Below are 12,106 nucleotides of genomic sequence, written 5' to 3'. Positions count from 1 at the left end.
TGAATGCGATCCTACTCCCGATTTCGGACCCAAAATCTAAATCATCTGGATTCAGTTAGCAATGTCACATTTTTCCATACGGATCATTTTGATAGCAAATCATTGATTTTTATTAATTTTTTTTTGATAATTGCATCATCTAATTAACCATCAAATATAATATAATATATATAGTTACTAAAAAATTGTTATATTTTTAAGAGGTCAATTCTACCAATATTCTTTAAACTCTCCATTTTATTTTTAATTTTCTTAATATATAAACAAAAATAGGGAAAAAAGTGATGCATGAACATGAGAGGATAAATTTTTATAATAATAAATATAAATTAAGAGCGAAGGAAGGCTTCTAGAAATATGACATTAATCATTTACAAAAACATATTTCAAAATTATCATCATTTAGATAGATTTAAATCATTGTTAACAAATAACGTGATTCATTCAGAAATTCATATTAACTGATTATCTAGATTTCCAGTCATCCAGAACAGCTATCTAGATTTAACAAATGACTCCTTAGAGAATGGGGACGGGAGTGAGGTAAGTAATTTCAGGATCATAAATTTTTCCGATTTCTCGTATTGAATAAAGTAATGTCGGATTAAGTTCGATTAGATCGGTGAATGCATCCCCCAAGAGCATCTCCAACCACTGAAAGCCCTTAGCTAAAAGGTGAGTTGGCACATTATTTATTAACATATTAAACTGATATATTCTATTTTAACAATCTAAAATATTAATCACATACTATTTTTAAATTATAGTCAACCAATATAGCCAATACCATTGAAGCAAAATGTCTTACAGGTTTAGCAAATTTTACATAATGTCTTACAGGTCCCATTTAGCCAACGATTATAGCCAACGATTATAGCCAACGCCGTTTGAGATACTTTAATATCAGTCATTATTATTTATTATAATTATAATTACATAATTTAATTAATTTTTATGCATCAATTTATTTTTATTTGCATGATTAGTCTTTGTAGCCATATTTTAGGAAATTTGTATGCACTTAACTTATTTATAAAATAATACAAATTATTAAATTCAATAGAGCATGCCGTAAAAGTATACATTTGTAAATATTCACTCATCTAAAAGAAATATTATGTATTTAAAAAGATAAATATATATCATTTTTATATCTATTTTCAACCACTAATATAATGAAAATTTTGTCCCAGTAAATTAAAAAGTCACCGTTAAATTTCTAAAAATTTGTCATTCCGAATGCTAACTTGTATTAATTTAAATATTATTTCTCTCACTGTAATTATATATATATACTTATAGTTACGATATTTATGTAGATGAGTATAAATTTAATTTTATAAAATAGGAAATATTTAATTTTATCTCGTATAATACTCGAAAAATCATGTACGACACGTAATACATGTTTATCAGGAGATTGTATTTTTTCAATCAAGTAAATAAAAAACTTATTCTAGTCTGTAGGATGTGAAGATTGAAGAAGACTCGCATAATTTAAAAGAAGATTTATCAAATTGATCTAAAATTATAAATATTGATTAGTCATAAAAAATTTAGACTCATATAAAATCACATTGTTTACTGTTATTTTGAACATCTTATTGTCTGAATTTAAGAATTCCTTAAAATTCTCGGTCTCGCTACTACTATATAGTTAAAATCCTTTTATTTATTCATAATTATCGGATAATTCTCATGTGACAATAATATGGATCGATGATGATATGTTTTTCGTGAATTATTATATCATAAATTTTGCTCATTCAAATATTTAATCCTCGCATTTTTATGTTGCATCTTTACATGTGGCATTAACCTCAACTTAGAGAATGGGGACGGCAGCGAGGCAAGTAATTTCAATATCATACATTTTTCCGATTTCTCGTATTGAATAAAGTAACGTCGGATTAAGTTCGATCTGATCAATGAATGCGTCCCCCGATATCAGTCATTATTATTATATTATAATTATATAATTTAATTAATTTTTATGGATTAATTTATTTTTATTTGCATGATTAGTCTTTGTAGCCATATTTTAGAAAATTTGTATGCACTTAACTTATTTATGAAATAATATAAATTATTAAATTCAATAGAGGATGCCGTAAAAGTATACATTTGTAAATATTCACTCATCTAAACAAAATATTATGTATTTAAAATAAATAAATATATTTGATTTTTATATCTATTTTCAACCACTGATATAATGAAAATTTTGTCATAATAAATTATAAAGTCACTATGAAATTTCTAAAATTGGTCATAACTTGTGTAAATTTTATATTGTTTCTCTCGCTGTAATTATATATTTATACTTATAATTACGATATTTATTTGTATGAGTATAAATTTAATTTTATAAAATAAGAAATATTTAATTTTATCTCGTATAATACTCGAAAAATCATGTACGACACGTAATACATGTTAATGAGGAGATTGTATTTTTTCAATCAAGTAAATAAAAAACTCGTTCTAATCGTCATATTATTAGTCGTAAAATAGTTCCTTTTTTGTGATTGGCTAACGTCATATTGGTTCCTAATATAGCTCCTTTTTTGTGATTGTTTAACTATATATTGGTTAAAATTTAGTAGAAGGAAAGTGTAAAATTTAGTAGAAAGAAAGTAGAATAAGAGATATTATTGGTCTAAAATTTAGGAAAAAATTCTGATTGGTTCTAAAATAACTCTTTTTTCTGATTGGTTCTTAAAATAGCTCTTCTTTTATGATTGGTTAACTATTATAAAATAGGAAATATTTAATTTTATCTCGTATGATACTCGAAAAATCATATACGACACGTAATACATGTTAATGAGGAGATTGTATTTTTGTAATCAAGTAAATAAAAAACTCGTTCTAATCGTCATATTATTAGTCGTAAAACAGTTCCTTTTTTGTGATTGGCTAACGTCATATTGGTTCCTAATATAGCTCCTTTTTTGTGATTGTTTAACTACATATGGGTTAAAATTTAGTAGAAGGAAAGTGTAAATTTTAGTAGAAAGAAAGTAGAATAAGAGATATTATTGGTCTAAAATTTAGGAAAGAATTCTGATTGGCTCCTAAAATAGCTCCTCTTTTGTGATTGGTTAACTGCATATTGGTTAAAATTTAGTGGAAGGAAAGTTGAATAAGGATTATTATTGGTCTAAAATTTAGGAATAGCTTCTGATTGGTTCTAAAATAATTCCTATTTTCTGATTGGTTAACTGGATAGTGTGGTAAACTCAGGAATTATAATATAGGATATCAATATATGCAAAATCGCAGGATTCAATTATCATTCATCATTTCTTCATAAACGAATAGTACAACTATTGGAAATTGGAAATTAAAGGTTAATCCAACATGTCATACATCATTTTTTTTTCAATATTATATTCTTTTTCGTATTATGAATATTTTATAATTAAATATTTGAGGGCTTCTAAATTTTAGTCCCGGTTCGGCCACTGCCACTGCATAATTGTCATCTGATAATGTATGTTTATATAATATATATACATTATACAAGATGAAGTTCTCCAACTCAACCCATTTGAAATAGTTAACTGTCATCCCAACTCATGCAATTGGGATGGCCTCACCGTAGTCTCCACATCATTTGTCATGATCAGATTAATTAATCTAGAACTTGAATATATTCTCGCGCTAACTGTTGGACATATTAGCCAACTATAAAATATCGTACTCGCATTCCAATATCAAGAAACTGGATTGTGCTCAAATGAGTGAATTATATGAGATGATATAACTTGGGTAGTTGAAAAATGGTACTCTCTCCATCCCAAATTAGATGGTCCCGTTGACTTTGGGCACACAATTTAAGGTTCATTGACCGCATAGATACGTGACTTATTTTTAAAATTTTATTTTTGCAAATAAAAATTAAAATATGAAATTTTCATTTATAAAAGAATAAATTTCGGAAGTAGACGGTCAATGCACCTAAAGTTACGTGTCCAAAGTCAACGAGGACATCTAATTTGGGATGGAGGTAGTATTTTACTGCAAAATTTTAAGAGTTTTATATCAAACTGGCCACTCATTACGTCAAAATATCTCACTTGACCCACCCATCTTGTGGGAGACTCATTTAGACCACTGTAAACCAAATATATACTCCCTCCGTCTCTAAATACTTTTCCTGTTTGTACTTTCACGTTTGCAAATACACATTTTTGATCGTTAATATCTTTCATTTCGTAGTAGCATTAAATATAAAAACTTCACTGTATTAAAGTACTTGTGAACACGAATCTAACAAGATCACTCATGACTATATTTAGTTTTATATATTAGATGTAAATTAGTAATTTGTCTCATGTTATGAACAGTACCGACATCACAAACAAGAAAATAAAAAAGAAACGGAGGGAGTATCATTTTACCCACCTCATTATTTATAATTTTTTACTTAATCATTTATCAAAAGTTAACCGTTTAACTTTTCACTACGAAACCACTTCGAGTACTTTCATAATTGTCTTTGGTATTTATCAGAATAATTTGGGAATTCTTAAAGCAACATAGCTATGTAGTTAAAAAAAATATATAGTTAAATATACATATATTTATGTGATCACCCTTGCTATGTTGCTTTATAAATTCCCAAATTATTTTGATACATACTAGAGACAATTATGAAAATACTCGAAGTGGTTTTGTAGTAAAAAAAATAAACGGTTAATTTTTAATAAATGATTAAGTAAAGAAGTATGAATAGTGATGTGGATAAAATGATATATATTTGATTTACAGTGGCTTAAATGAGTCCCCGATGGGATGAGTGAGTCAAATGAGATATTTTGATGTAATGGGTGGTGAGTTTGATATAAAACTCAAAATTGGAATATATGTGCAGTTTCGAACATTTCGTCTTGCAATTCAATAAAAGACGTGTCCAAGCAAATATCTATAAAGACTATTTACGGCAAGTTAGGTATTTGTGGTTTTACTCACTTTCACCTAAACCAACAAACACTTGGTAAATATTAATTATGATATGAGCAAACAATCATATAAAAGAAGCCCGAGTTCAATTATGAACCTGAATTCTAATACTGCTTAGTTCTTTTTTGGATACTCTTTCATGTTTGTTTCCTTGTTATATTATAAAAAACAATGCTGACAGGAGCCATAATATTAGAAATCCCAAGAGCTGTAGTCAAAGACAATACTGTATGATGGTTGATGGTTGTAAGCTCTAACCCTAATATTTTGATAAATAGAGCTCGAAATGATCTTGATAAAGTGGAAAGGAAAGAAGTGTATATGTTTACGTCATTTTAAAAAAAATTATAATTTTCCCTTTTCTTCATGTTGATATAAAACTTAGGCCACCAGAATACCGCGGACTCATTCAGAAAATAAATAAATTATAAATCTGAATGGACTCTTGTGATAATGTTTTCTACTAGTTTTCAAGCATTATACATGCAACTCCGGCACCAATTTGTGCATAATGTTCTGAGCTACTACATCTGTATGCACTTATGAGTTATGACAAACACTAAACTAAACAGTGTACAGTTCCCATTTTGTAACCAAACTGTAACTCTGAGATAATTCCATCAATCACCACTACAGTACTGCTGTTGTGTACATTTTTGGCTAGGCAAGTCTAAAATAAAAGAAAGCCAAGCACATGCATATAAAGCACTGAATGATTGGACCTACTCAGACATGTTCATTGCCATGGATTCACCTATATATTGCATACTGACGTGGCGATATTTCACTGGAACTTCTCAGTCATGACATGGAAATTAATCATCCATATAATACAAGCAAGGCCGAATATTTAGTTATCCTTGTTGGTTATAAGCTCCCAAAGGTGTTAAGATTTCGATGTCTTAAAAGTTGTCAGCACTTGGCCGCTGGACCACAAAACAAAAATGAAGACAGTTTGAGGAGCTCTAGATCATTTTACTTGTCAATTAGACAATTACCAGACCAATAAACAAAGTTCAGAATAATTTCGAGAAGTACCAAAACATATTCCACCAAACAAGAGAAATAATTAATATATATAATTATGCAATTGATCATCTCGAAACTAAAAAACAACAGACTAAACATTATTTATTATAAGTAACATAACATCTAACAAGGACATATTAAGTTAGAGAAATTACATGCATCGATGCTGTATTAACGTCCCACACTTATCTTGGTTTAGTGATTCTAATATAAGGATTTGGCTTTGTCTTCGCAGAGGAAACATATCTTTTTCGCAAAAGACAAATTCCATTCCGTTTAGAAAGCCGAGATTAAAAAAAACAAATTAAAATTTAGATCAAGATTTAGACCAACCGCGATGATGCGATGTCACGTTGACAGCTGATTATCCGGCAAGTTTGTGATGACATGAGGGAGACTAGAAGATCAGAGAAAGCTTTGATGATAAACTTGTGGGTTTGTTTAGGGTTTAACGTTAAGTAACATAGTAGAAGCTCATGCAAGAATTCCCATTCAGCCTCTACATCTATGATCCCGTGTGCTTCCACCATTTCTTGCATCGAATTTCTAAAATCTTGGAAAGGATCGGGGGAGTAGGTTTGAATGGCAACACTGTCGGGGACTAGAAAATTCTTTCGAGGGGCCTGTGGAGAGCTCGGGGATTCGAATATGGAGTTGGAGCGGCCGGGGGAGGAGAAAAAGAAACGTTGGGAAGCGAAGACAGTGGCGAAATCAGGAGGGGACTCTTCGGCATCCGACGAAATGTCGGAGGCATTGGAGAAGGAGTCATGATCTAAGGAGGATGTGAGGTTTGATGTGGAAGTGAAGGTGAGATCACAGAGAGGATTGAAATTCTTCATTAGGGTAGTTGAGGTGGTGTGAAGATTTTGGTGTTGATTTGGATCGGGGAGAGTTGTGATAGGCAAGCATTTTATGTTGGAGAAGCATTGGAGGTAAGTCTTCCAAGTGAAAGGAAACATTTCTACAACTTTTTGCGATAGAGAACAAGTATAAAGACACAATTATGTATGTGGAGAAAGAAGAGAAGGAATTGGCGCACTTGATGAAATTATTGTGGAGTGCGCTTAACTCGTTTTCAATGCTTTTATCTGAGGTCAGGATTTAAGAAACGTTTAGAAATCACAAATTTTGAGAAAAGCTCAAAAGTTTGGACTAAACAATTTTAGATTAAATTGGAGTTTTTGATTACATAAATGATGTATTAGTGTTTGACATTATGTTACGGAGAAAGAAGAGAAGGAATTGGCGCACTTGATGAAGATTATTGTCGAGTGCGCTTAACTCGTTTTCGATACTTTTGTCCGAGGTCAAAATTTGAAAACACATTTAGAAATGAGAAATTTGAGATCGAAAAGATTAAAGTTTAACATCAAACTATTTTAGGGGGTTTCAACTTGGAGGGAAATGGAAATCGGGGATGAGAATCAAAGGTATGAGAATGACTATTCAAGAGAAGGGCCATGAATGATTTATCCTCTAAAGGGTCATCTGATCATGAAATTATTAATCAAAAGACCCATACATGTATTTTACCCAACAAAAGGATACTAAATATCTATTGAGAGTTTTTTTTTGAGAAACATCTATTGAGAGTTAATTCAATCCACCGGTAAAAATAGCTAATTTAAATTATCAGCCTAGACGGTTGTTATCAAACATCTCATAACATATACATATATTCATTCTTTTATTTATTTAAAGCAGAAACTGGACATATAAATTGCAACTCTTCAATTTTGAATTTTGAAAAAAATGAATAATTTTATTAAATATTTTAGATTTTTGAGTCCACTGACTGGCCGATTTTTCTTATTACTTTTTGGCCTATTCCGTATTGCCTAGTGTGTTGATGCAACTACGTAAGAGGAAGGGGGATATGATACAATGGTCTGTGTTTAGCTTATTTTGTTCAGTATTAGTTTAGACTAGCTTGTTGTCCCTCTCATTATTAAGATCATGAGCTACCTGCAGGAGGTGTTTAAATGATTTTAAACAAGAGATATAGAAGATAATTAACTCTAGGCTAAAACCTATGATTAAGATGTAATTTCAATTATGTTTTTACTGTTTATTTAGCATATTTGTTTGCAGTTGTGTTGCAATGCCTAGATATTTTTCAAGGGAAATGAATTGGGAATCTTATGATCCTGTGATTTCTCAAACATAGTTTTGTCAATAAGAAATGCATCCCTTTCTATCTTTTTCGAATGCAAGTGAGGTACATGTACTAAATTCAGTGCCTGTACCAGCCCTCCTGCTATTTTAACTTGACTATTTCTCTGCTCCTCCATTTAAATTATACTAGTCCTTTGCTTTAGTTCGGAAAGCATAAGATTCTCTCTTAGTTCTGTACCCAATTTTGTGCATATAGCGTTATTTTTAAATATATATATAAATGCTTCGTGCACATACATATACATGTAAAAAATATTCGGACTAGTCAAAATGGAAAGAAGAATCGTCAAGTCCTTGACACTCAACTCCGCACACATATAAAAAAAAATCCTGGTTCCGTCCCTGTCTATAAGTGTAGCAGTGGCGGATCCAGAAACCCTCTGCGTGATTTTTATTTCCCGGTACTAATTACATTACCTTGGCATGGGGGGCGATGACCCCCTATGTATGGCCGTCTTTAATGCATAATTGCTTGGCATCCACATAAGAACGATCCTCTGACTGTTTCAAACTTAATGAATTTCAGAAGCTAGTGCGTGCAGATGAAGAGACGATAAAGCTGCAGGGTAAAATGGATGTTCAAGTGTGAAGCATTACTACAGCATAAACTTGTCCATCCAGCTTCAAGAGCTGGTGCTGGGACAGTCCATCTTGTGACCACCTTTTCACTCCAACACAGTGAGCAGAGGTACATGAACAATTCTCATCAATTATTAGCTCCCGTTTATTAATAGGCCTTTTAATTTGCATGCATCACTCGAACATTTATATTTATACTAGCTTTTAACCCGTGCGAAGCACGGGCGGATATATAGTTCGTAATTTATTTCTAATCAATCGAATTACAAATGTAATTTTGTAATCTTGGTTTTTTTTTACAACAATAACTTTTAAGATTAGAGTTAGAAAGAGTTATATAATGGTTCGTGTTTATATTGAAATAGAACACGTTAAAATTAAAAAGAGTTATATAAAGGTTTTTGTTAAAAAAAGATATTCAAAATTGTATATTTATAATTTTATTTATAACATCATTATAATTTTTTTAATAAAATATTATATGATAATGTATTGTTATGAGTGTTTTTAGTATTTGAAACTGTTTTAACAATATAATACTCCTAGACTTCACATTTGTAGACTTGTAGTACTAAAAGGAGATTACCAAACTAAAAAATATAACTAAAACTTTGGACTACAAATTATACCCATGTTGGCTTATTATAGTATAGTATAGATTTATATTGTTTATGTTCAAGAAAGTAGTTAATAATTGCCTCTTAATTTGGTGTGCTTCTGAACTGGTGCTACCAAACAAGCTTCACCGAGAAACCTCGCAAACCCCAGCGTTGTGCAGCTGCTTCTTTCTTCACTTTCGTATTATTTTCTACCTACGCATGCGAAAACAAAAATAAGTGATTATGATAACATAAAGAGTAGTGCTAGGTGCACATAATTGTGTACAGAAAATTTGTACATAATTATGTGGCAAGTGATGTGGTGGGTTTTAATTGGGGTGGTTGGTGTAAATGCAGGGGGGGTCATCCAATTAAAATCCGCCACATGTCATTATGTACATGTTTTTTACACAACATTTTCCTAACATAAATTAATGATTAAATGACAATATGCGAATACCTTCAGCAATTAATTAGCTATAATTAGCTAGTCAACTTCGGAGAATATCATTATTGTAGAATTGTTAAAAAAACTGTACATTTTTTTATGTAATTTTCACTCAAATACTTGGGACAAGTTTAACAATATATGTCCTATTACAAGTGTTTTAAAAATGTATAAAATATTATTGCTCTAGTGATTTATGCCATTATTTTAATATATGAACCCCAACAAGATGTTTTATAATTATGTTTTATTAATAAAATAATAATATATTTGAATTATTATTGGAGGGAATGAAAAAAATTAGAGGAAAGTGACTGTTGAAATGGTGGAAATCTATTTTTTTTTATTGATGAAAAATGATTTATTATAAGTATAATGATGTTTTTAAAAAGTCACAAATCAGATGTCCTATTATTTTAAAGTATCAGTAGAAGATTGTTTGGTATAATAATTTATTATAAATACTGGAATTAAAATTAAAATAAAATAAAAAAGAGCTCACCAATTCATGGGGGAAAATAAAAAATAAAATGAATATGATTAGGTGGGATCATGGACATGTATCTTACATTCTTACTTGTGTCTTACTCCCTCCGTCCCAGTCCCAGTGAGTTATATACATTAGGATTGGACACCGGGACCAAGAAAAAGTGTAAAAAATGAGTAAAGTTAAAGGGGAAGTAGGTAAAGTGGCGGGACCCATATATTTTTTAATAATAGATTTGAGATAGTGGAGGAAGGTAGTGGGTGTAATAGTATTTTTATTATTATAAAATGGAGATAGTGGGAGAATGTAGTGGGTGTTGTAGTGTTTTATATTATAAAAAGTTGCTATTTTGGGAATGTATAGAAATGATAGGACATCCCAAAAAGGAAACTGTATAGAATTGATTGGGACGGAGGGAGTATGTCTTTTAGGGGCACTAAATCAGATTAATGCAACCGGCCTAAAGGCAAGTACAACACTGTCAAGTAAATGCACATTTGCTGTATAATTAGGAAAATAAGAGGCATCTCAAAAATTATTTTCAATGTTTTTTACGAATTATAGTTGATCATGTTTAATTAGTTCCACTCACATTAATAATGATGGAACCGTCTGCGGGAATCGGATCTAATAGTTTAAGCTATATATTTAGGATTAATTGAAAATCGGAGATTAATAAGAAAGATTAATCAGAGTGAAAATTGAATGTATTTTAATATTAAAATAATATGTAATATTTTAATTATTGTTATATTAGTTATTCATTAACATATATATATATATATTTACAATAACATAAATTCTATAAGTCCATATTTAAAATAATATACTATTATAATTTTAATAATTTATTTTATATACTTCGATTAAGAAAAACTTAAAAGGACTAATATGATATCAAAAGTAGAATCAATCTGTCTATCTTGTAAATGATTAATCAGTTAAATCGGGATTTTAAAACACTGTCTATATGCATATAAACCATCCAATTAAAATCAACTATTTATTTGTCATGTCATTTGGGGAAAAAATCTGAGATACGTGACATTACTCTATTTATTATAAACTAAAAGATCCCGATAATTTAGAATAACTGATGTTGTCAAAATCAACAACAATCTCTATATTCATTCCCATTATAATGACATATATGAACTAATAAAAGGGAAATAGTGGGGACAAAAAATTTATAAAATATAAAATAGTGGGACCAAGAGTGTTGAATGAGAAGGAAAGAATTTTTTATTCAAAAATATAAAATAGATTATGACCCGTGGTTACTTAAGAATAAGATATGACTAGTAATTTTGAGGATGTGTCCATAAATTCACTAAGATATTGTTGGGGTATTCTATGTCACATTCCCTGTATTTGAGTTTATGTTAATCTGATCATTTGTGCCCTAACCCACATATGTATTTATAATTAAATAAATATTGATCGGTGCTGAGAATTTCAAATATTTTGTGACATACATATATTATTAATTGTTTCTTAAAGACACCTACCATAATTTGATAGTTGGTGGATTTGCATAGGAGATAAATAAATGATAGTTTAATTAAACTGCATGTTTGGATGTGCCTTTTTAAACACTTCTGGGATTATTAGTCAAAATGAGCTTATTTGTACTGTTTGATAAAGTAAGCATAATGCTTATTTGTACTTCTGGGATTATCGGCCAGAGTGAGCTTATTAATAAAGTTTTTTGTATTTTACTAATTTGAAATTTTTTTAATTTATAAATTTAAATTACCAAACACTCAATTGACTTATAAAGAAATTATCCATGCATATTTAATGAAGGGTTTGTCTAGTGCA

Source organism: Daucus carota, chromosome 1, assembly GCF_001625215.2.
Source record: "Daucus carota subsp. sativus chromosome 1, DH1 v3.0, whole genome shotgun sequence".
Lineage (NCBI taxonomy): Eukaryota > Viridiplantae > Streptophyta > Magnoliopsida > Apiales > Apiaceae > Daucus > Daucus carota.
This window is presented reverse-complemented; position numbering follows the sequence as displayed.